The sequence below is a fragment of the Rattus norvegicus genome, chromosome 15 (genome assembly GCF_036323735.1).
Source record: "Rattus norvegicus strain BN/NHsdMcwi chromosome 15, GRCr8, whole genome shotgun sequence".
NCBI lineage: Eukaryota > Metazoa > Chordata > Mammalia > Rodentia > Muridae > Rattus > Rattus norvegicus.
Window position 1 is genome coordinate 18,361,837 of NC_086033.1, and position 26,678 is coordinate 18,388,514.

The following is a 26,678-nucleotide window of genomic DNA, read 5'->3' on the forward strand; positions in this document are numbered from 1 at the left end:
CACGGCATCAGCTGCAGTCCCACACAAAGAACAAGTTCACAATGTTAGACTCGAAAGGACCTGAACCCCTTGCAGGTGAGCCTTGGAGTTCAGAGCTCACTGTGATAGGTATTAGCATACGAAGACTCACTCACTGACTCAAGGAAGGCATGCATTGCTCACCTATAACACACTGCCCTTGACACACTCAGCCAGCTAAGTGTGACAACAATCAATTCTCTCCTCTGTTCTAGTTTCTAGAATCCTGATTTTTATTAAACCAATTCATTCTGCTTTAGCATTTGGAGGTTTCCGTGGACCGCTTTTCTTTGCTAGCAACAAGGAAGTGGATACTGCTGCCACTGCCCTTCTGCCCTCTGTCTTTTTGGATGTGGATGAGATGCTAGGAGCTACAGCTTTGCTGCCATCTGAAGACCATAAAAAACAAGAAGAAACCACTCAGAGTCTAGAAGAAGGCCAGGTACTTGGTAGACTAACTGTGCCCTCTATTGCATTTGGACAGCTTTCTTTGAGAATATTTGTTCTAATGGATGAGACACTGGTTGGGAAAGTACTAGAGAACAGCAGACTTCAAGGGACTACCTAGCTCCAAGGCTGTCTCAAAGTGTAAAAAACTAAAAGGAAGTAGATAGCACCAAATTCTGTCTGGAGGCAGCCCCCATATGAAACTCTAGAATCAAAGAAGTAGATGAAACCAAGCCCTAAAATTCTACCTCTAAATTTTAAAAACTTATTTGCAATTTTCAAGTTAACACACATATACACACACACACACACACGCACACACACACAGCAGGAGAGAAGAGGTAGTGAGAGAACAGGTGTGTGTGTGTATGTGTGTGTGTGTGTGTGTGTGTGTGTGTGTGTGTGTGAGAGAGAGAGAGAGAGAGAGAGAGAGAGAGAGAGAGAGAGAGAGAAGGGGAAAAGAGGGAGTGAGAGGGAGGGATAGGGCGAGGGAGACTTAACATTGAGAAATTCTAGGGTATTCAACATTCTGTGCCTTTCCATAAAAAAAGTTCTGATCTTTTCCATACTGAGCTTTGTCATGTCATATTCTAAGGGGCATCCATTAATTATCAGCCCATTCTTGGCTCTGACAATAAAAACACTACATCATGTCAAAGACGTTCCTGCTCATAATTAATGATAATTTCCACAACGGGGAGTGACACATTGTATTGTCCCCAAGTTCAGAAGAACTAGGGCCATCATCCCCTCTAGCTCTGCCCTATGACAGAGGGAGCTTGAAGCAGGATAGAAATAAGGCGTAGGGTGTAAACTGATGACTTCATGAAAAAAGAACCCTCCTGACCGGAGGAATACCTGCAGCCTCCATATAAAGGAAAATAGGGCATTCTACAAAAGGAAGGCATTTGTAATTATGCTCAATTTCATGAGTTAATCCATAGCATAGACAGTTCCCTGAAGGGATGTCTCTCCCTTCCCTGAAGGGTGGCCCAGTCTGCTGCTTACGTTAATCAACTACCAGGTAGATAGAAAATGGCATGTTTTAAAAATGGAGGAGGAATAAGAGCCTCTTCTTAGTTCAGACTTGAATTCTGTCTGCTGTCTATACTTGCTGTCATTTAATTCCATCTGGCTTTAGAATGTGTCTCTCCAGCTTTACCTGCTCCAACCCTCCTAAATTGACATGTAGGGTATCATGTTTGAGAGCTGCCAGTGCTTCATTAAGTAGCCCGTCTCCTTTGCTAACAATGCTGAGTGTATACAGGAGATCAGCTAAAAATCCCTGTTTCCAACCTCTCTCGCAGTGAGAGTTATCCTGTAACTCGGTTCCAATAAGAGACTGCATGGGAATCTTTGATGACAATAGCTACTGAAATCTTTGCTTTGTTGATGAAAATGGTCAGTATGGACAGTGGATGTGGGTCAGCAAGGAGAATATTTGCTTAGCATTGTATGAATCCTTAACTTTGTTCCTTAACATGGCATAAACCCAGCATGATGGGACAAGACTCCAATCTCAGAGTTTCAGAGACAGAGAAGGAGGATTAGGAATTCAAAGTCATCTTTTGTGGGTGCCATGGTACCAAGAACCAGGCGTAGGCCTGTAAGGTTTAAGAAAAAAACACATATTCAAGTCATTCGTGTTACAAGAATGCCAAAGCTTTACTGAGGTTCACAGAATATATATATATATATACCAAGTCCACTGGGTGGAAAATTCCAGGAAGCATAGTGGAAAACAGGCTTAGGCCCTCAAGAGCAAAAAACAGGGAACAAAAAACAGGAACTGACTTAACAATGTTACCGCGCAGGTGTACCACCTAGGTGTACCACTCAGGCCAAGCAGAAAGGTCAGGATGGTCCTTTGTTAGGAACAAAAGGCTTCCACATGCATCAGCAAGGCTCAGGAGGGGTCAAACACTGATGGGACCCAGGTGGGTCTGACAATCTCTAGTCACATAGCAAGTCTGAAGTTACCTGGATCCCTGAGACCCTATGTCAGTAATGAAGTATACATGTTCTTGATACCACTCACAGCACATACAATCTCCTAGAGCTGTAGTAACAACCACGCTATTGTACGTTCAGGCTGCAATCAACAAGTTAAGGGTGCCATAATAAAGAACCACAAAGAGTTCAAAGCTTCACTGAAGCCAGCTTTGTGCACATATCTCTGTAGGGCATGCAATGTGGAGAACACCAGCCCAAATTGTTTAAACTGCTTCTACTTACTCAGTTAATACCTGGAACCAAACCTATTCCATATATAAGGGATAAAGTACACAGCACGTAATTATGATTAGTTCAGATCAGGTACAGTGGTCTGTCTATAACGAACCCCAGCACTGGGGGTAGTTTGGAGATGCAGAAACAGGTAGATCCCTTGATCTCAAAAGATATATTGCCAAGTCAAATGGATGGTTTCCAGATTCAGTGAGAAAATTTGCTTCAAAAAAAGTAAAGCAGGGAGCAATCAAGGAAGACATTCACTGTCAAGCCTTGGAATCTACCTGTATGTGTGCAGGAACACACACACACACACCACACCACACACACACACACACACACACACACACACACACACCACACACATACACACCACACACACATACACACCACACACACATACGCACCACACACACACACCACACACATACACCACACACACACACACCACACACACATACACACCACACACACACACACACACACCACACACACACACACACACACCACACACACATACACACCACACACACACACACACACACCACATACACACACACACACCTACCTTTTGGGTTCACTGTACATTTCTCCTCCTACTGCCAACTAACACCAGTCTTCATCCTTCTCTCCTCTCTGTTCCAATCACCACCCTCTGTGGCTTTGGCCTAAATGGTAAGGAATATTGCCACTTTTGCCCACCCAAGACCCACGGGCTCTGGCTCTCTCACTTACTTTCTGGACCCAGAAATGTCTTTCTCTCTCCATCCCCACTTGTTTGGGCTAGTAACCACTACAGTCTCTTGAACCAGCTCTTCCCCAGGGGACAATTGATGGTGACTGTCAGACTGTGTTGTTCTCTGCTGCCTATGCTCTGGGACTAAGTTTTACTGTAGTCAAGGAACTCTTCCATCATCTGCTTCTCTGGAATATCACTCTTGCATTTATCCTTGCTAGTTCCTGTCCTCCAATGTTTCTGCCTCCTGCTTGTTCTCTGAACACACCAGGATTATGATGCCCTGCAAATCTTTATTCTAGCCTGGGAATTCTCCCATCATAACATGCTTGCCATAGCTCAGGTCTAGAATGCCTTAGTCTTCGGCTTGGTAGCATTGGTATTCAGTACAACTTTTCAAAGACGGCACCTAGGAGGAACTGTGAAGTCACTGGTGGTTTGCCCTCAAAGGGGATGGATTATTCTTCCTTTCTTTCTTTTGTTCTCAGCCACAAGATAAAATGTTCAAGGTGACACATGCCCCCACTGCCATAGGCCAAAGAAATAAGGCCAAAATGTGAACTAGAATAAACCTTTTTTCTTCATAACTTGATTGTCTCAGATACTTGTAACAATGGCAAAATGTTGACTGATACACAGTTCATCCAATCATTCAGGCTTTGGCTTATATACTAACTTTTCCCCCCAACATTTCTATTTAAGGATGTTTCCCACTTCTTTCCTAAGACAGCGTTCTGCTTTTCTGTTTCACTCTATTTATCATTGTGTGATATCATATTATTTCTGTGTTTACTAACTTATTTTGTGATTTGTGCAATTAGAATGTATATTCTTTTGGGGTTGAGATTTGTCTCTCTCATCTACTGGCTAATGTCCAACAATTATGATAATTTTAACACGTGAAAACAGGCCTTACTCAATGAATAAATGAATGAGCTTATATTCAGAAGGCAGAGCCATGCAGATAAGGCATTCAGTCTCCCACATCTCCATTTGCATGGGGAAGGGTGTTGTCATCATGAGAAATACTTCATGACTCAAATAAAAATGCTAATTTTTATCATCACAGAAGATGTAGGTGTCACAGACATGGCAGGAGATCATTTTCATTTTTAGAACAAGGAAATAATGGACATGTTGTACATACCTAGTTGGAAGACTGAGGTAAGAAAATCAAAAGTTTGGGGTCAGTCTGACCTATATAATAACAAGATATCTCAAAAAAGCTAAAGCAAGAAAGGTGGAAGGAAGGGGAGGGAGGAAAAGAGGGAAGAAGGGTGGGATAGAATAGAAAACACATTGTACCTTGAGTGGATGTATTGTATTTTACCAAATCCATCTCCTACCCTACCCTACCCTACCATACTCTGCTAAGTGCACCCTGAATCTTTATAAAACATTCAACATTCTCGAGCCTCATTCTGAAATCTCTCACTCCATTTACCAATAACTAAAATGACAAAACTCTCACATAAAAGGGCCTGGGGACAAGTAAAGTCTTTCAGTTTGAAACATAAATTATGCTGATAATGTACATTATCACATGCTGCAGAGTCACCAACCTGTTCTAGTTCAACTTTGTTACCAAATTACTCATCTTAATTACTCCCTTCTTCTTTTTCTTATCTCATTTTTCTCTAGTCATATTAATGGTCACATAATATTAGACAATGTTCACTAAGCTTAACTGAAAATAATGGCTATTTTAAATCAGAGTTAATTAGTATGTCAAGAAGTTCAGGCAATTATGAGAACATGTGATTTTTTTTTTTAGGGGCACAAGGGAAGAAAGCCCCTTCACCAAACACTACGTTCATGATTATACAAAATATTTTAATGTTTTTCTTAGTGTTGTCATAGAACACTGGATGACATGATTCTTCTGAGACTATTTGTCACTGTTAACTCCAGGGGAGTGAGCACCCCTCCACCTCACCCCATCCCCTGATCTTGCAATCACTGCAGAAAATACATTTAACAGTAATTTATGAATCTCGGTGTCATTTCTCTTCCAGGTTTAATAGTGAATCGTGGTTTATTCTATTTATATTTCATCATGCACAAGGAAGCTTGTCAAGAGCAAAAGATCAGAGCCATCTAATTCTTCCCCTCCTCTGCTATTTCTGGAAGGTGCAGCGACTGACACTGAGCTAGAAGGCACACTGTCCTTGGCCCTATATGAATGTACTTGGGGCTTTAAGGAGAACAGGGAGAGTTGAAGAAGAGAGAGAAGTTTAAAAGCTTCATCCACCAAAGATGACCATCTGGCACCTGAGACTTCAATCGTGGACCCCAGAACTGATCTCTTACACATCTGTGGAACTTTTAGAAATGCCTATAACATCTCCTTTAATCCTTCATAACATAATCAGAATTTCAGGGCAACTGAGAATGAAAAGGAAAATAGTTTGGTTTGTTTCACTCACTCCTAAAATTCTTCTCTGTTAGAAAAATCAGGTCTGGTTCTGTTTTAGATTTTTGTCTAATTCTACATTAGCCAATAAGGCAAAAAATATCTACATAGGAGAATGCTGCAACAAAGACAAAGAGTACCCCTCAGTAGCGACAGAGCCCTGTGTACCTACGGTTGCTTCAGTAGGGAGTTTTAGCTATTATCAGAACAATAGTCCTAATTCTGTAACAAGATGTTGAAGACGTTGGGGAGAAGATATAGCTGGCAAGGGCAGTGCTAGAGGTGTCAACTAAGGAAAGAGAAAGCCCATCAGTCTGCATGATGTCTTAAGAATTTTCAGTGGTGCTTGGTCTAAACTCAAGAAGAAGTAACCCCACCATAGTGTTCATTTTCAATTACATGGATTTGTTAGACTCAAGGGGAAATTGTGGACACTTTCAATTCGTGTATAATGAGCACCTACTAAATGCAAGGTGTTCAATGAATAAAAATCCCTTTGCTTTGAGCTCCTACAATCCTCTCTCTGTCCCTTGCAATAACTAGCCATGTAGATAGTACAGTATTAGTTAAACCATAGGCCTTCCCCTTCAAACAGTGAGCTCCTATACTAAGGCTGTGATGGTTCTGACCTTCCCAGAACTTTAGAAGTTGTTCAAAATGTATTTGAATAATTGATAAGACATAAAACATTTCAGATGTTAAATATCAAGAGAAGAGGTCTTGGAAGACATTGTATGATGAATAACTAATGAAAGTACGAAGAGAAGCAATGACTTCAAGTTAGAACCTGGATCCCTGCGGTCATAGAAGGAACCCTGACACTGAGCCACAAGATAGATACAGAAGCTGCTACTCAATGAAAGGGGAAGAGTAGAATACATGAAAGATCAATGGAAGGGATCCCAATTGCCAATGTCTTCTAATTTTACATGCACATGTAAAAAATATATATCTGTTTGAAATACAAATGCAAAATAAAAAAATTAAAAAAGGAAAGTGAAATGGTTTAGTAGGTAAAGGGACTTACTCTCAAGCCTGAGCTCTATTCCATGTAGTTGAAGAAAAGAACCAATGCTCCAAGGTTGTTCTCTGATTTACACACACACACACACACACACACACACACACACACACACACACAAACAAACACACTACCATGGCAAATGCATACATAAAATTACATCAGGGTTTTGAAATTGATCAAGTTGATTTAATTTAATAAGCTACTATGCACTGCAATAATTTTGAGAAGAAAAATTATGTATTCATAGTCATTTATTATTATTAAGTAATTAACTTCCAAACACTTACCTACACAATCATATTTTGTCTATTGATTGTTCATGTCAAGATAACTCAGTGTATGACACAAAACTGAAAAGACATAGTTTATCACCTAATGAAATTATCATGAAAATAGATAATAATTATATAAGTGAGTGGGGGGAGATACATATGCTCATGAAAGTCTAGGCAAGATGTAGCAGGAATCCAGAAGGCAGAGAACTATGAATGATTGTCTCTCTATTTGGTGGAAGAAGATATTGAGCTACAAAGAAGTTGTATTAAAATGATCCAGTTTAGAGGAAGTGACTTTCAGAACAAGTATCTTCTTTAAAACTAATACTAATGCACTCAGACCTTAGTCATATTAAATAAACACTCTTACATTAAGCAAACAGCTCTTACATGGTGAGCTGAGGCCAAAACTTTAGTCAGTGTGTGAGTTCTGTACATTGTAGAGGCACCAGGGGTGACTGGGAAAGCTGGACAACTATATATCAGCCTAGAAGTTCTCAACGTTGCCAAAAATAGCCACTCCAGATACTGAGGGCTTTGAGGTGGTGTGAGTTCTCAAAGGGAGAAGCAGCAAACATGGAGGGAAAGGAAATAGTCTCTGTGGTGGAATTCCAGTCTTAACAAGAGTTATGTTAAAATGTTCTTCCCAATCTGTGCTTACAGAGTTATTTGCTACCATTGGCCCTCATCACGTTCCTTAAATCACACTTCAAATAGAGGTGGACCTAGTCACCTAATATGAAGAGTAAGAAGAAATCTATGTTAAAGTTAAATTAGCAAAAGGACAGGTCTCTAGTTTCAAGGAGCAAACGAGAAAACACAAGAGACGTGAGTTTATCCTTCGAGGGTCTATGAAGGTGTTGTGGGCATATATTGACAGGGAATCACTTTGCTTTTCTTGTACCAGTCCCCACTTCACCCCTCTATGTATACCCACATTTGCCTGCTTCATGGAAGATTCCCCCTGTTTGTACTACCCAGTAGACAGTATACAGTAAACAGTACTGTAGAATGTGTAAGGTAGTATTATACTATTACTATATGGTAGGCTTAGTGGTCTTCAAGTAGGTCCATTTTCTAATCCCCTGGGAACTGTTAATGGTCTCATTACAGGGCAAAAGAGTCTACAAATATCAATTTCACTGGGGAGGTTAAGATAGAAATCCTGAGTTATCTACTAATCACATAAGCCTTTTAAAGTATAGACTTTTCTTTGCCTGGAGCCAGAGAGAACCTATAGAAGACATATGAGACAAAGGGACACTTAGTGAGAGGTAGAAATGTTTTTAAATAGTTAAGTGGAGCCCAGAAAGAAACTGGGACATCAGCCCTACTGTCATTAGATACTGAGATTCAAAAGGTCTTCCAAAAGTAGAGTCCCTAGGTATCAACAAAGAGGGGTGTTTCCCATATCTTATTCTACATTTGTTTTTTGGTAAAACTAAAGAAATAAACCAATTGAGCTTTGTGCAGTTCCCACACTTCTGAGCCATGTTGGTGCTATTGACAGTGGTGGTATTAATGGAGTATCAGAAGAGATAATTCTAGAGAAGCCTGAATAAGTCAAACCGGGTCTCTCTTAGCTGCAGGCAGGACTTCTCCAAGAAGATTAGAAGGAAGCAGCCTCAACCTCCAGTTGGTTTGAGATTTATTAAGGGCAAAACTCATAATTCTGACAGACATAGAAAGGCAGCTCTGGATGTCTGCTGCAAGCAAGTGTTGTTCACAGAAGTAGAGCAATAGCAGTTAGATAGTCAGAAAGTTAACCTTCAGTCCATGGTCACATTGCGTAGGAATTCATGGCTTGTATAGAGACCAGTTTACAATAAGAATTTATGACTTTTGTGAGAAAACCAGTTTTTATCCAATATAGGTTTATCAATCAAAGCATTTCTCAGAATGCTTTGATAAGATGGTGGAACTAAAGTTTAGTAGCTTACCATAGTAGACAATACAAAAATGTAACCCAAACTATCTTTAGTCTTTCTCAGCCACCCTCTTTTGTCATGCCTTCTAATTTACATTATAAACTTTGAGATGAAGTGGTTTCTAGGTTCCTGCCACTTCCTCTCTGGGCTTTCCTATTTCTCTGATTTGTACTCTTACTTATGTTCATAAGTATCTTAGGTTATTTATCCCTTAATTTAGTTTTGTGGCCCATCTACATTGAGTTAGAGTGGCATAGATTGGCATGTAATTCAACCACATTTAACACCCCTGTGCCTATAGCTCCATGATGCTTCATTGTAAGAAGAGAAGTGTTTTATTACAATAAAGCTCACCAGTGATAGGTTAAAACTATTTCATTAACCTATATTGACTGCCTTTTAAGTACAAATTGGATGCCTTAGTGAGAGTTAAATTGAAATACTACTTTGAAATTAGTCTTGAGAAAGAAAATATCACAGTTTGATGCTGGGATCCTCACCAACACAGCTATGAATTACTAGAGCATCAAAAGTCAACTTGATTATTATTCCTCAGCTAAACAAAGACTATTTAGTATCTCAGAAAACTGCTAATTCATGAAAATATATAGCAAGTAACACTGTAAATAAGAGCACTACAGAGTAAAATATGGTACTTATTATTTAGAATAAACTAAGAACTTAATATATTAACTGTGCATTCTTAGAGTTATCACCCAATTTACTTGAGTAGCTAATTAGTGGAGGGGTCAGAATCATTTGGGATGTAGAAAGACAGTAAATAAAATTTTGTATTTTAGAATTTGTGTTTGTATATAGTTCTGGGAAATGTGTGAGGGGTGAGAAAACAGTTATGAAAGAGCAGGCATTTTTATCTCTACCCACTTTTCACCAACATTCTTCATGCATCATAATTACTAAACAAAATAGCTCATCCAACCTCCAGAAAAACTGAGAAAGCCCACAAGGTACCACAGTCCTTGACTCCAAGGAGAAATCAAACCTCCCAGAGGAGACACCACCATGAAATATGAGCCTGTGTGCACATTATTATTATTGATGTAATTGCTTCAAGTGATGTATTCACTGCAGGTAAGGAAAATCTATAGGGAAGTTCTGATTTATCTCATCACGGCAAGGTGTCCTCCATACTTGAGTAGAGTGATATATTTATCTGTTTGTTAAAAAGGAAGTGCTAATTGGCCAATCTGCTTACACCCCCTGGAGAAAGAACTGGATGAATGGGAAGCTGTTAGGGAGTGTAAACAGACTAACAAAGGTAAGCCGAACTGTAAATTAAACTCGGATAATTGAGAGGGGAGGAGGACAGAGAGGAAGAGGACTCATTATGCAGAAATGCCTTGAACTACATGTAGGCAAACATTGACAGTGACAAGGATATTGGCTTCTCACTGCAAACAAGGCTCAATGATTGTACACAGGAGTGGGCAATGGGTCAGCACTAGGTTACACCTAGTACTCAAGGTTTATCTCCTTTACCCAACCCCAGTGTCTATTTGCTAGACCATGCATCATAAAGATGGAAAAACGAATCACAAGTAAATTGTCAAGGAGAGTGAGCAGAAAAATATCACAGGGGTAAAGGGAACAGTACTTTCCAAACATTTTTGCTAAAGTCAGAACTTCAGCAAGAAATCCAGATGGCCTTGAAGCTCTCTGAAGCACAGGGCCCAATCTTAGGTACCAACTGACATCCCCTCCTGCTCTCTTGTGCCAAGAAGCATTTACAAACCCCCGAAGGCCAGCCATTTCTGATGTAATCTCATTAGAGTTTCTTTATTACAAGCTACAGTTTAGGCTGTCCTCCAACCCAACCCTGACACAGCAGGAAAGGAAGGCAGAGCGTCATTCAACCTTCAACAGGACAAGGTTCTATAGGGAATGGAAGTGAGTGAGGAGGTGTCCAGTCTGGCAAGTATCTAATAGGATGGCTATTGTAAGCCAACAGCTGGGTGTTCTGCAGCAAGACTGTGAACATTACAAATGGTCTGAAAGTACACCTGAAACAATCAGACTAATCTTTGATTGACTGTTACTAGGAAGTAGCTTGGTAGTTACTCTGGGGTATGGGCCAAGGACAAGCCTTGGGGTCCTTCCTGGTACTTGAGTGCAGCTTGAGATCAGCTGCAAGTCAAATTCTCAGGCATTTATTTTTTCTTTTAAAATGGAGGCCTGCCTCAAGATGGAATAGGTTTGGTCTCTCAGCTCCACTCCACAGCACCTTATATTATGCAGGTAAAAAGAAAAATTCCCCAACTCCCCACACTCCAAAACGTAGTCCATATATCCAGAAATGAGCTCAATCTGGACTACAGGATTTCTGGAGACCAGCTAAAAGCCAGCATTCCACAGGAACCTGTGGAATCTGTTCCCACCTGACAAATGAAGTCACATTCCTTACCTCTAGCAGAAGGCACATTGTGGTTCTCCACTGACTATATCTGTGACTGTATGTCAAAGCCCATGCCAGGCTTCAGGCTCCCTCTGTCCCTATCCATAAACACTTGCTATATATTTCAAAATCCCCAAACCAGTCTCCTGGTCCTTTCCTGCTTCGGATACTCACCCTCCCTATTAACAATCATCTATCTATCAATTTATTTATCTATCATCCATCTATCATCTTTCTTTCTACTTAATCTTTCTTATTCTATTTCACTCGCCATGCTCTATTCTTTATCTCTTGCTATCTTGCTATCTCCACGGTTCTCTTTTGCTTTCTTACTTCTCTATCTCCGGCTTCATCCAGTCTACTTTCTCTCTCTGCTCTGCACTCTTCCAGATGCCTCCAGTTGTTTTTCCTCTCATGTTAACAAGAAAAAACTTACCCATATCATGGAATGGTCATATTGGCAGTTTCTTCACTGGGCCCCCTTGCAAACACTCTGGCATTATGTCCAGGGTTCCCACCATCTCTGGATGATGTCATCTAAGCACAGTCATTGGGATAAACAACATAGAAAGTAGCATATTCCTCTCAGGAATAGAGGTGATCCTAAGAAAAGATGGAGAAAATATAATTTCATTTAATTTAATTTTAATTAAAGTGTTTTAATACTGTTTTCTTATTAATATGATTTTAGCAAAGCTAATGATATGCTTTGTAGAATATAGTAAGATGTGGTGGGATGGGGTGCCTTGTGAGTCTTAAGTACTGGGAGACTCCTCCAAATGAGACACGAGAACGGAGTTCAATGTAAACTCAAGAGGTTTATTTTTCTGGTGCATTGGGGTCGACTATCAATCAGGCCCTCGTGGTGAGTAACTAGAAGGTAACCTCAAATGGCTATAACAAGCAGTTTTTATACTTTTTAGGGGTACAGGTTAGATCAGCAAGGTTACAGTTTAAATTTATTGGCTAAGCATATTGACCCAGCAAGCATATTACATTCATTCAAACTCTATCTGGGACCAGAGGGTCAGGTGACTATCAGTCAGTACATTCTGGTTTTTTTTTTTCAAGAATGTCCCTGCTCCTCCTGGGAACTGTGGGTGGAGAATGGAACTTGTCCTAGCCTTGACCCAAGGCAGGAAGCCGGTACTTGTCCTAATCTTGACCTGAGGCAGTGGGTATAAGGTTGGCTAAAGCCCCTCGGGTCCTTCATTTCCCCCTTTTTCTTGTACAAGCTCCAATCTTGGAGCCATATTCTGGGGCCTCTGGTGACTAACTCATATTCTTCAGGTCCTGTCTTCAGGTTGTCCTGTCAACAGGTTCTACTGTTGGTGCAGGACCATCAGCTGTACTGCACCTATTCTCTCTTTTATGAAGGCTATAAGCTTGCTCAACATGCGGAGTCCAGGTCAACAAAGCAGAACAATTAGGGGTCTTAACAAGGTGTATATGAGGGTGGTTAGCCAAGGGGAGGAGTTAAACCAAGCTTCAAACAGCCCTGACTCTGTTTTCTTTTTTATGTTTGGCTAGTCCTTCTCTTGTCTTGGCCATCATACCACAATTTGTATAACCTGAGTCCCCAAGTTTTTCCTCTTTAGCCATCTCATTGGTTCTTTGCCTTTCTGAGTGAATCTGATAGTTATTGGGTTATAGGTGGCATTTGCACAGAAGGTATCCCAATAGCCTCGGTCCCCCTGGTAGGGCCCCTAAATCGTGTAATATTTTTTTTTTATCATGATCAAGTCTTAAGAAGAGGAAGGTTCCAGGAGGTGTCTGTTTTAGTCTCGAATCCCCAGACAGCACAATAAAACTGTACTGGACCCCCACATCAGTGAACTTCTACCCGGTTTCTTCCATCTCCAGGGCAAATGTAAGAGGGAGTCTCCCGCAGGTGATCCCTTTGTGCAGAGAATGCACATCCTATCGCCCCCACCCCAGCCCAGAGTCCTCTTTCTCCCATATGGGCAGTTTGCTTCTGCCAGCACTCCCATCATAAGTGGGGATGTCCCACGAGTCAAGTCCTGTAGCCAGCTGGTAAAGGTAAAAGTGAGGTCAGGCCACCGGGTGTTGAGGGGTTTGAAGGCAGTCAGGGAGGCGACCTCATCTCCAGCTCCAGTGGAAACCACAGTCCAGGTCTGACGAACCAGCACATGGAGGCAACAGAAGTCCCTGGGGAGTGGGACGTCTGCAGGTTTCACATGGGACACATGCACCAGGGCCACAATACCATGCATCTTAAGGACTGTATGAGTGGAAGGGTGTCTTCCATTGGGGTTCCAGAAACTGTGCCTGATGCCTCTGGACACAGTCCAGTCACCAGTCTGGTAACAGTAAGGGGTCTCTGGCATTCCTGGAACATTTAACGCAGACAGTTTGAGCCAAATCTCCTGTTGTATTGACTGAACAGCTTGGAGCCTCAAGAAGAGGTTCCTATCAGTGAGTTGGGCTACCTTCAGGGAGGGCACAGTAGACACCAAGGAAGTTGGGGTACCAAACAGGATCTCAAAAGGGGTCAGGATAAAATAGTACGGAGTGTTCTGGGCTTGGTTCAGGGCCAGGGGAAGGAGAACCACTCAGTTAGCACCAGTGTCCAAGGTCAATTTAATTAAGGTCTATCATTGGGTTCTCTTCATTCTCTCTACCTTCCCTGACTTCTGGGGACAGTACATACAATGGAGCTTCCACTTAGTCCCCAATATCTTTGCCAATCCCTGACTTCCCTAAGAAACAACAGTGGGACCATTGTCCCATCCAATTACCTTGGGCACTCCAAATCTCAGGAAAATTTCTTCTAATATCTTTTGGCTACCACAGTAACTGTTTCCTGCTTGGTGGAGAAAGCCACAACCCATTCAGAGAAAGTATCTACAAACACTAGGAGGTATTTGTAACCATATTTTCCTGACTTAACTTCTGTGAAGACCTCACAATAGACCTTGGGTCATTCTCCCCTAGGTCTCTTGCCCTGTTTGCTCTTGACTGCATAAGCATTTACTTGCTGACATATCTTACACTGTTCTACTGTCTCTCTGGCTAAAAACCCAAGGTCCGTTATATATACTTCGACTGCTTGGATGAGTTTCTTATGCCCTAAATGAGTCCATTTGTGCACTTGGCCAAGTGACTCTTGCTTGTTCTCTGGGGAGTATAGTTTCCCCCTCTTGAGTGCACCTTTTTTTTTCTTCTCTAAGTAATATGTGGTGAGGTGGCTAGCAATTTGGGCCTTTTCTTCTGTTGTATATTCTAAGTGAGGCCATCCCTTATTCCAGTCCCATTTCCCAGTGGTTGTCTCTTGTAGGCCCATCACTGGGATAGGGTCCTGAATAGCTACTTCTAAAGTCACTTGATCTGCCTGGTTACTGCCGTGGGCCACTGAGTCTCTTCCCTTCTGATGTCCTGGGCAATGAATAATATTCACAGTTGTTGGCTTCATCATGGCATCCAAGAGATTCATATGTCCTGCTTTTTTTTCCCCTCTTATGTGAGCAATCCTCTCTCTTGGTATATAGCCCCTTGCACATGGGCTGTGGCAAAGGCATGCCTGCTATCCATGTGGATGTTAATTTTCTTGCCAGCCCCAAGTTCCAAGGCTTTAGTGAGGGCAAATTAGCTCCACTTTCTGTGCTGCTGGGGTAGGAGGGGGTGGGGGGTAAAGGTTCAGCCCAGATGACATTTGTGCCATCCACCATGGATGGCATCAAGGTGGCCGGATGGAGTCCAACTGGTGGAGACTCTATTCCACATCAGCTGACTGGTGGTCCCATCCTCTGGGTCTTTCCATTTAAAAGTGAAGTATTCTTGAATTTGGGGTATTAAGGAAGAAGAAAACATCTTTCAAGTCTAAGACTGTCTACCAAATTCTGGACGGTGGCAAATAACTCAATAGAGTGTAGGGATTAGGCACAGTAGGGTGGATGTCAGCTACTCAATGGTTTACCTCTTCTAAGTCCTGGATTGGGTGATAATTGTTAGTGCCTGGCTTCTTAACTGGCAAGAGCAGTACAGCACTTACACAACTCCCCAAGCTGGAGGAACATGGAAATGTGTGGCTTAATTCCTTCTAGTGCCTACTGAAACATAGGTTTATTGTCTAAGAGACACTGGGGTAGCCTGTGCCTTGAGTTCTACCACGATGAGGGTGCGGGGATCGGGGGAAGTTGACATTTTGTTTTGTCCATCTCCACCACTTCCGCCCTGGCTGACTGTTTCCAACCACCAAGTCAAGTCCTGGTTCTGAGTAATGGTGGTTTCAAATAATTTATACTCATCCTCTAGTCTAGTAGTCAGAACATGTATGGGTTCTCCTTTTAGGACAGTTAGTTGCAGCCTATCAGGGAAGAAGTGTATCTGAGCCCTCTTCTTTTTACCCCAACAGAGGGTAGGAACAGTCTGGAATGAACATAAATGAATGGGATACCTGTCCCATCCCTCGGTTCACTGTTCTTTGGGTAGTCCATGAATACATTTTTATGCCAGTGGCTCCTTGGACCCAAGACTGTTTTCTTGGAAATAGGGCCATCAGTTTAGAGGAGGACTGAGTATTGGGCCACTGTGTCCACCAAGAATTGAGTGGGTTTTCCCTCCACTCTCAGAGTTACCCTGGGTTCAATTATTGGATCCAAACCCCATCCTCCTAGTCACTGTCTTCCCCTAGGGCTAACACCTTTGTCATTTGGGGACAGTTTTCCCAAGGGCTGGGATTTTCTGCCCCAGATTCTGTTTATTAGGGCACTCTTGGGCCCAGTGGCCCCTTCCTTGCAATATGCTCACTGGTCTTTTTCAAGGGGTTTTCAGTCTCTTTGGTTGAAGTCTCTCTTCTATGATTTCCCTAACTACTGTAGACAAGATTCTCTGTAAATTCCTTTCCTGTCACTTCTTTTTCATCTCCCTTTCATCTTCTTCCTTTCTCTTTCTCTAATCCTTCTCCTCCTCTGTCTCCCTGTTATGGTACACTTTTCAGCAACCTGCACTAAATCCCTCAATGACTTATTCTGTAGTCCCACCAGTCTTTGAAGCTTTTTCCTTATATCTCTACTAGTCTTGTCTAAGCCATAGTTACAGTAACTTTGTGCTCCTTGCTGCTGGGGTCATAGTGTGTATAATGGTGGAACGCCTCCATGAGTCAATCTGGAAATGTTGAGGGTGACTTGTCTGGTCCCTGCTTAACCTCCCTTACATTGGTCAAATTGGTGGGTCATCATGTGGCCCCTTTGAGATCTGCCAACAGAGCCTGGCAGTAGACTTTCAGTGCTCCTTACCTTCTGCTGTATTAAAGTCCCAGCCAGGTCTAGTCAGGAGAAATCTGCTGTCGATGACAACCTGCTCAAAGGGGACATTCTTTCTGGCTTCCTGCATTATCCTCTCTCACTCTTCAGTCATGAAAAGCACTCTCGTGAGTTGTTGAATATCATCCCAGGTGGGATGATGAGTAAATAAAATCAACCCCTTGGGATTATCTGAAGGGGGTGTTGTGCCTTCCAATTGTACAAGTTGGCAGAAGAGAAGGGCCAATATTATATGGCCTGATTGCCATTGTCATCTATGGGCTGTAGACTCAGAGGGGGAGGGTCACTTTTGTATTAGGTGAAGTGGCTCTCTTGCTTTTGGTCCCCGTGGCCAGTCCCAGTTTTGAGGTTCCCCCCTCATGCTCTCCCCTTGCTGGGGCTGGAGGAAGAAGGGGTAAAGGGATGTTGGGCAAAGGTTCAAGGGAGATCTCTGTGGAGGGGCTAGGGGAACAGGGCTATGGTAGGGGGTAAAGGGGTGGAGGATGTATCAGCAGCAGATTCATTGTGGAAGGCTCCTGGAGGATGTTCTTTACAGACTTTTTGGTCTCTACTGTGTTCTTCTCCTTCATGACCAGGACCTTCAAGAGTCTTGGAGACAAAAAAAGCTTTTATCAAACATGAGGGGCCCTCAATTAGATCCTTCCAGATAACTATCTAGGCTGCTTGGTCTGAGTGCTGGAGGGATCCTGACCTAAAGACTCCCTCTTCTACTGCTTTGATCACCGGAAAGTAAAGGTTCCTATGGGTGGCCACTCTACTCTGAAGGTGGGACATTCAAAGGAACAGAGAGTAACTAACTTGCCCTTCTTTATTACTACTGACAAGTTTTCTTGTCTTTCCCTAACTTTACTCCAGTGGTTAACTAGAACTTTTAACAGGATAGATTCAGTCTGTTCTATGTCCAAAAATATTGTCAGTCCATGTTCAAGAACACAGAATGGGATAACCGATACCAAAAAACACAGAGAAAGACAATCAACACACAGAGAGTTCACCCCCGCCAAGGTTAGTAACCAGGTTATAGCAGGACTTGGGTTGACTCCCACGGATACTGTATCTTGCCATTTCTAAAAGGAGCAAAATTCTCCCAACTCCCACTGGGTGGGGGTTGAGGAGGGGGCTGAAGCATCCTCCAGACTCCCCATAGCATTAAGGCATGTCTGCCCACTACAGTTGACCGCACCAAACCAGAGGCTTTCCAAACAACCCCATGATTCTGAGCCAAAAGTGAAAGCAAAAGACAGAGAGACAAACAGATAGGCACCTACTGTGGAGCTTGGTCGTTTTCCCTCCAATTGGTCTAGTTGGTGGTCACTTGGGGGTCTCCTCAAATCCCAGACAAAGTCCCCAAATGTCAGACCCTCACCTGTGGTGGTACTTACTTCAAGATGCCCCCGGGTGACACACCAAGAACCGGATCAATGCAAAAGCAAGAGGTTTATTTCCTGGTGTGCTGGGGTCGACCCTCAAGGTAAGTGAGTAGAAGGCCACATCAAATGGCTATTACAAGCAGTTTTTATACTTTTTAGGGGCACAGGTTACCTCAGCAAAATTACAGTCCAAACTTAATGGCTAAGCATATTGACCTTTAAATCTACTGACTAGCAAGCATCAATCAATCAGTCAGTACATTCTGAGAAGTTTCTACTCAAGAATGTTCCAGTAAGCAGAGGATGGAACTTGGCCTAGTCTTGACCTGAGGTGGTTGGGTGTAAGACTGAAGGCCTTACGGTCCTTCAACTCCCTCTTCCCATAACCCTTAATGGTGGTACTCTCATCTTTGGAGTACTCAGATTAAAGACTCTATTTTTATCTTCCTCACGCATATGTGTCCAGTCATCAGGTCCTGTGTTTCCCTTCAGCAGAGACTAGGAAGACTTCTGATGAGAACATGGAGGTGTATTTGAATAGATGAGTCATGGACCTGCATCAGGGCGGTGGTGGTGGTGGAGAGAGTAGGTAAGCAAGTAGATGGGTGGGTGCCACGGGGCAGGGAGAGGTAAACAGTGCATTGTCTTGAAGGTACTGCTAAGAAATTTGGATTTGTTTCTTTACTAGGAAAATAGTTAAGAAGAATGTAGGACTAGAGATTATCTTAATATACAAAATACAGTGAAGTTGAAAGAGTTTAACATGCTGAAGAGAAGATGGCACACGGGCTGGTCACGGAAATGGAAGGCTTAATCAGAGAGAGGAGGGGGCACTACTGGAAGCAGGAGGATGCCAGGAAGGTATTCAGAGGAATAAAGAAGCAGAGGGGGGCTGGGGATTTAGCTCAGTGGGGCTGGGGATTTAGCTCAGTGGTAGAGCGCTTACCTAGGAAGCGCAAGGCCCTGGGTTCGGTCCCCAACTCCAAAAAAAAAAAAAAAAAAAAAAGAAAAAGAAAAAAAAAAAGAAGCAGAGGAAGGAGCAGGTAGAACATGTGGTGGGAGAAACATTTCAGAGCTGAAGGTTCAAAAAAAGTAACACCAGGAATGAATTATTCAAATGCCACTGGAAGATAGACGAGGGAGCAGAAAGGTCAAAGCCTCAGGATTTTCTAGAGATGTTGACATTACATGACTGAAGGGATCTTGGTTGAGTGGATAGGAAATTCTAAAAGGCAAAGGAGACTATTAACTGAGAATGAGGGCTGAGTTTGCATCCTGGCTCCTTCTCTTACGGGCTACGTGGCCTTGAAGAAGTCAAGTCACCTCTCTGCAGGTCTGTTCCTTTGTGTGTTAAATATATGTAACAATAACAGAACTGTACCACAGAACTGCTTGTAGCCTGAGAAAGACTGAGGAGAATTTTGGATCTACTTGCTGCCCAGAAGCTGGGAAACCAGTGCTTCGGGAAGAAAACATATCATAGACAATAATAGAAAAAGAAGAAGCAGGAGAAGGAGAAAGAGGAGGAGGGGGAGAGGAGGAGGAAGAGGAAGAAGAAAATGAGGGGGAGAAGGGAGAGGAGGAGGAAGAGGAGGAGGATGAAGAAAGAGGAGGAGGATGAAGTAGGAGGAGGAGGAGGAGGAGGAGAAAGAGAAAGCTCACTTTTCTGTAGAATGGGCATCATTGAAAAACTTAGGTAACTTCTTGTCAATGAAGTGAATTTTTAAAGTACTCGTGGGAATGAATGTCAGCTATGCAGAGAGACTAACACATGGCCTGTGGGAGGCAGGGATGAGGGAAGGTAAACTGGGATTTTATTCAAATGGAATTCTGGAGCCAGGTGGCAAATGGTACCATGCTCTCAGAATCTCAAATTTTAAAGCTATAGGATCCTTAGGGTGAAGGTTTATTGGAGTGTTCTATAGAGTACTTCCAACAGTCAAAAGATGCTATGGAGACAAAGTTTACATAAGCAGATGTGTTTATATAGATGTAAAAATTTATGTTGTCTTTTCTCCTGGCAAGAGCCCCCAACCACTTGATTCTATCTGTGTCTTTGGCCTCATTTCAATTACTTTTCATTTCTTAATTCAGTTTCCCCTTTATTTTTAGGTTGTAGTATTCTCATCCTGGATGCAATTCTTACCTCTTTAGATACTCTTTTGGTAACCCGGTGTCTTTGGCTGAGTTTCTCAGACATATGCTTCTGGATGGAATGCTAGACTCTGGAGGTTTGTTGAGAAGTACTCTTGAGAGATAAACCTGTAAGAACATGAGAAAGGCAAGGGTGGGTAGGTAAAAAAAACTGAGTTTTAAGAACGTTGAACCTGAAGACTCAAACAACAACAACAAATTAAGTTTAGGACCTTCAGTGTTTTCTCAGTTAGGCCAAGGGGCCAGATCTTTGCTTCCCACTTTTAGCCGGTTGTTGACTGTAGGGTGATCCCTGTAGGATGCATCCCAGTGATAGACACTGCTGAGGGTCCTTTGCATGCCCTGTAGGTTAATTCTGGACAGAAACCCCAGGTGAAGCATTCAGGAATTACATCAATTTCTCACCACATGGAGTCTTTAATCCCAGCAATCAGGCATAGACAGGTGGATCTCTGTGAGTTGGAGGTCATCCTGGTCCTCACAGTGAGTTCCAAGTTTGCCAAGGCTACATAGTGAGACCCAGCTATATAGTGAGACCCAGCCTTTATATACATATATATATATAGAGAGAGAGAGAGAGAGGAGAGAGAGAGTGAAAGTGTTTCTTTCAAACTGTCCCTGTTTTTCTTCTTCTTCTTCTTCTTCTTCTTCTTCTTCTTCTTCTTCTTCTTCTTCTTCTTCTTCTTCTTCTTCTTCCTCCTCTCCTCCTCCTTCTCCTCCTCCTCCTCTTCCTCCTCCTCCTCTTCCTCCTCCTTCTCCTTCTCCTCCTCCTTCTCCTCTTCCTCCTCCTCCTCACCACCACCACCACCACCACCACCACCACCACCACCACCACCACCACTACCATCACCACCACCACTACCACCACCACCATCACCATCATCATCGTTTATTAATAGAGAGTGAAGTGGGAAGTTAAGGTAGAGAGGTCAAACAGGGATGGTAGGAGAAGGTTAAAATCCTATTTTATACCCTTCCTGATTTTTTCTAAAGATTAACTATAAGAGGCAAGACAAAAACGTCCCAGGGAGCTGAAGCTGGTAGAATGATGTATAATCAGTTTGATAGACAACAGAAAAAGGAAAAGGAAGGTACAGATTCTGTCTTCATCTGTTTCTTCTTATCTGCATAGATAGAGGTCATGCTTAATACCCATGGGGTCACACCCCATTTGGCAACAGTACTATAGAAGTACAAAGAAATTCATCTGCATACCACACGGATGTTAATAATAAGCAATGCAGGCTTCTTATAATTACTGTAGTTAATGAGGTAATCATAGCAAAATTATGGTTTCCTTGCGAGAAGAAGGTACCTTTACAAAAGCAAGTGCATTGGGAATATTTTTGAAAGACACAGAATGGTTATATACTAAAGCAGAGGCAAAACAGGCAGTTTTAAAGTCAAAGGAGCAATAACTGAAGATGCTGGGTTCTGATGTAGAGTACTGGGGTGTCCACTAAAGCACCGTATGGGAAATGGCAGGGTTGTGAAGGTGTGTGTCCACAGCCTGATGGAAACCTACTCTATTGGCCTCGTCTCCAGTAGGTCTTATGGCTTTTCCTGTGGTCATCTTAACACCAAAAATTCTTCTATTTTAGTGACCTAAAGATCTCTTTTCTGCACCATTATTTGGAATAATTTCCCTTGATATTCAGGAAAATTGATTCCCTGGCCACAGAAAGCCATTCTTGATGCTTCTAGAAGTGAAAGCACAAACCCCTGAAAACTGTTCCTGTTCTGGCAATAAATGTTGGCAATTCTCTAATTCCCTGGAAGAGAATAAAGGGATATAGAGAATGTGGTGAGAACGGGCTTCTGCTATATCCCTCTTTGTTAAGGTGTGAGTTCCACTCTGAATGTGCCTATTTTCTGAGTTGTAAATTATAATTAGAGGAAATAATAGAGTCTGGCCATTCCTAAGTTTTATGAAATCATGTGCTCTTTTCCTGCACAAAACTCCCTGCTCGACAGCTGACTTGCTGATAATGATAATCAGGTCATCCAAGAGCAAGCTGTTGGATTTCCAGGGTACCTACAGTGACTGATTAAAATTACCTGGCAAAGCCATGGCAGAGTGCTATTACACTGGTTGGAGAATTGTTCATGGAATGAAGCCTTAGGCATTGATGGGAGCTGTTTTGTCAGCCCGCCATGAATTAGCAAGGGAAACCTCTCCTGTTTAAAATAATTTATATCCGCATCCAGAGTAGATAATCGAGGGAACATTACAGCTCAGGAGGAGGTCTTTTCCAAACACAATTTCCCAGAACAAAAAAGTACCTGGGTTTGAACAGTTTATCCTGACAAACTTCAGCCTGAACCACTGACTTCTCTGATGAGATTATTTACTGAGCAACTAAGATCAGTTTACCTGTTGAGCTAGGGACAGAGAGAATTTGGTACTGTTATGTTTGGAAAGCAGCTAGAATCAGAAAATTTTTCTGATGGTACTACATTTTTAGGAAAAAGAAATGTGCCCTGTGCTCAGCTTCTGTGTCATTTTTCTCCTGCGCTTTGGTTAGGATAGCTGGCAAAGCCATTGAAATAAGCAGCACTATCCAGTACGAAAATCGTAGATTGATTCCATTCACATAAATAATAAATTCTCTGAACATATAAAAATTTCTTGAGCTGCATTAATGCACATTTGCATTTCTCTTTAATATGAAACAGCTGTTGTATTTTTCATTTTATGGCATTTTAAAGAGAAGGGAAAGTCTGGGAACCAACACGAATCACGCGGCCCCAGTATGCTACATTAAAGACAATATCACATCAATTACCATTGTTCCTGCATCTGATGGAGAACAGAGACTTGCTTCATTTTTTAAGCCCTGCAAGTTAGTGTAGAAACTTTAACACAAGCGTTTAAATTATCAACTCGCAATGAGAAAGGGAGGCAGCCCAGATATGCATCAGTTTAAACGCACTGTTCTGGATTTAGGAGCGGAAAAGGCATAGAACTTACTTACATAAATCAAATCATTCTGGTGAGAAGTAGCCGTATAAATTCCCATTTCTCACCTGGCATCCTCATTTGGACGGGAGAATTGATTTTCTTAGCAACAGAAGCTTCCCACATCCTTTTGCTAACATAGTTTCTTCATAATTATGCAAACCACACCTCAGTCATCTCCCTTATCATGGCCTTGGGAAATACAAATCTGGCCGTCTAAATATGGCCAAGGTTTTTCATTACAATGTGATAACCTACATTCTACATGCGTAACAATAGCAGGACCTAGATTTTTTTCTTTGACATACCTAAAGTGAAAATGAAATTAATTTTTAGTAAGTGTGGCCTCATGACTTCCTCTCATCGATAAGATTCTCAGGGCACGCTCCAAGGAGACTCGGTTCCACCCGCATCGTCTCTGTCCTGATTTGTGTGTGAGCATTATGGAGGATGGGGAAAGCAGTTCAACACTGTGTTTATATGTGTAGCTCAGAAATTTGTCTCTACTTTTAACACCAGAAAGCTAAAGGAACTTTCTAAACTCCGAGTTTTGGGGTTTTAAAACAATAATAGTTGTTGCCTCTCCAGATCATTGTAAGGATTAAAATTGATTATCTAAGTACAGATGCTATCCATGAGGCCTCTGCCCAGTAAGAGTTCACAGAGGGTGGGGGTGAGGACTTAGCTCAGTGGTAGAGCGCTTGCCTAGCAAGCACAAGGCCCTGGGTTCAGTCCTCAGCTCCGGAAAAAAAAAAAAAAAGTTTACAGATGTTGGTCAACTTCTTCCAGGTCTTTCTTCCCCTTGTTACTTGGTTTGTCAGCTGAGAAGGACCTTTAGGTTGCAGACTTTCTCACAGAAGACCCCAATCATTACCACTATGGATACAAGTCCATCCCTGATGTAGAAATAGCAACACCACCTCACCATTCCATTCCAACCTCAGGAGTGAACATTAAAACCACTATGACTGGAAACAAAATATCAGTAATCTACGTGGCTCGGGCATGGCCATCTCAGGATTCACAGCATCAAACACAGGGACTAGTGCTGGATTTATTTTTATATACCCACTGCAGGAAATATCCCACCCCCTATTTTATCTCCACCATCCATAGAAAGACTACTTGCCTATTTTTATTAAGAGGAAAAAGCTCTTGGGGTTAAAAACAGTCAGACTCTCTTTCTGCAGTCAGGGATGATATGTAGAAAACAGGCCTGTAAAACCTAGACTCACACATTTGCCCAGACCTTGAACCTGCTTGCTAAATGTTCCCAGGGAAGATGTGATTGATGTGGCTGTTGCTAAGCTTTCATGCCCTCTGATGAACAAGATACCACTACAGGGTTGCTTTGAAGACTTGATGGGTTGATGGTCTACTTGTTCAAGTCAACACTTAACAGTCTTTTCTTTCACATTATTCATTCTTCTCTTTTTCTTCCTGGTTTGTGAACTTCACTCTCTTCTAGCCTTTTTGTCATGTAAGTTTTCTGGGGATACCTACAAGAATATCTATTCACTCTTTCACCAAGGAAAGGATTTCTGTCAAGTTCAGCTTGACAAACCTGTGGAGTTAATCGGATTTTTTTTTTTTTTATTTTTTATTTTTTTTACAAGAGTTTGTCTTACTCACAGGCAGCCTCCCAACCTGGATAACTCAAGGGCAGTTACACTGATTACCAAAGCCTCCTGATCTCCCGTTTGTTGCTTACTTGTGACATCATCTCAGAGATTATTGTAACCCCTATAATGACCTTGAGAAAGTTCAGGAGCCAGGTGAACCTTTCTTCCCTGTTCTATAGAATCTTACTTTACAGAGTCTCTCAAGGGTCTCATGTTACCAGGAATACTCCGATTAGGTTAGCAGTGAAGCTGTCTAACTTAGAGGAAATCGACCCACAGCACCTCCTGACCTCAACAGGGCTGCCCACCCATCCTTCTATCATTGTGATGAGTACCTAGATATCATCTGTGATTCCCTCTTCCCCTCATCATCTTTCCCACCCCCTTTGACCCACAAGTCTCATCTCCATGTCTGTATTCATGCTATACACTTACTGGGCAACTACAACCTTCTACAAATTCAATTTTCCCCAAGAGCCATCTTCTACTTTACAAAGTGATCTTTAGAAATGCAGATCATTTTCTCAGACTCCAGCAGTCTTATTAAAACTCTTAGTGGCTTCTTATTGTACATGGCTTTCTACTGTACAGCTAAGCCAGCTGTTGCTTAGCATGTGGATAGCAGTCAGAATGGTGTACATTTTCTACCATTGATCCTCTTGCCTCCAGAGCCTCAACAGCTTGCCTCAGGGATTTCACTATTGTCCCCTCTGGTTACAAGGCTTTTCTCATCCTTTAGCTTTTAGAATCTGAAAGCAAAGTCCCAGTCTATAACCAGAGAGAGCCCTTTCGGAATTCTGAAGGTAAGGCACAGGCCATTGTTAAATCATTAAGTATTAGCATGTTAGCATTCCTTTTAGGCTCCGCCCAACAGTTACCTAGCAACAACAGTCAGGTAGACTTGGCTTGCTATAGAAGGAACTGTTTGGTGCCCCTCCACTCTCTGACCCTTTCTGCTCTCTGGTCCTTTCCTCTCATTCTGACTCCTTTCTCCCTCTCTCTCCTTTCCTCTACCCCTCCCCTTCTCCATGGGTTCCTGGCTGGCTTCTTTGTTTTCTTTTTCTCCCTCTCCTTTCTCTCCCTCCCCCTCCCTCCCCCTATGTCTCCTCTTTTTTCTTTCTTTCTTTCTTTTTTTTGTCCCCTCTCTCTGCATCTACTCTCTTCTCAACTCTTTCCCATGCCCCAAATAAACTCAATTCTATACTAGACCCATCATAGAGCTGGTATGTCAGATGGGGACAGGAATGCTTTAGCATGGTCCTGCTGAGGCTGAAGAACCCTAGGGGCTTTCACTAGCCTTACACCCACCGCCTCAGGTCAAGACTAGGCCAAGTACCAGCTTTCTGCCTCAGGTCAAAGCTAGGCCAGGTTCCATTCTCCAGCCACAATTCTTGGAAGGAGCAGGAACATTCTTGAAAACCCACAGAATGTACTGACTGATAGTCACCTGATCCTCTGGTCCTAGATAGAATTTGAATGCCTGTCATATGCTTGCTAGCCAATAGATTCAAAGGTCAACATGCTTAGCCAATAAGTTTAAACAGTAACCTTGCTCATGTAATCTGTACCCTTAAAAAGTATAAAATCTGCTTGTTTTAGCCACTCAGGGTTGCCTTCTAGTCACTTACCACGAGGGGCAGATTGAGGGTTGCCCTGATGCACCAGAAAAACAAACTTCTTGCTTTTGCATCTAACTCTGTTCTTATGTCTCACTTGGGCCGGGGTGGGGTATGGGGCTGGGAAGGGTGTCTCCCGGTAGTTAAGACTTGCTTTGAGACTTACATTTGTGCACTGGCCAGGAAGCC

The 26,678-nt window shown here is 42.4% G+C and overlaps 1 long non-coding RNA gene across 1 annotated transcript; it reads right to left on the reverse strand.

The window, feature by feature from the left end:
* Positions 1 to 821: 821 nt before the first annotated feature.
* On the reverse strand, positions 822 to 26,175 carry LOC108352892 (uncharacterized). The gene is made up of 4 exons (XR_005493866.2): positions 25,309 to 26,175; positions 20,285 to 20,400; positions 16,742 to 17,356; positions 822 to 12,086 (listed from the first exon to the last, which is right to left on the reverse strand). It is a non-coding gene; the product is annotated as an uncharacterized LOC108352892 (long non-coding RNA).
* Positions 26,176 to 26,678: the final 503 nt, after the last annotated feature.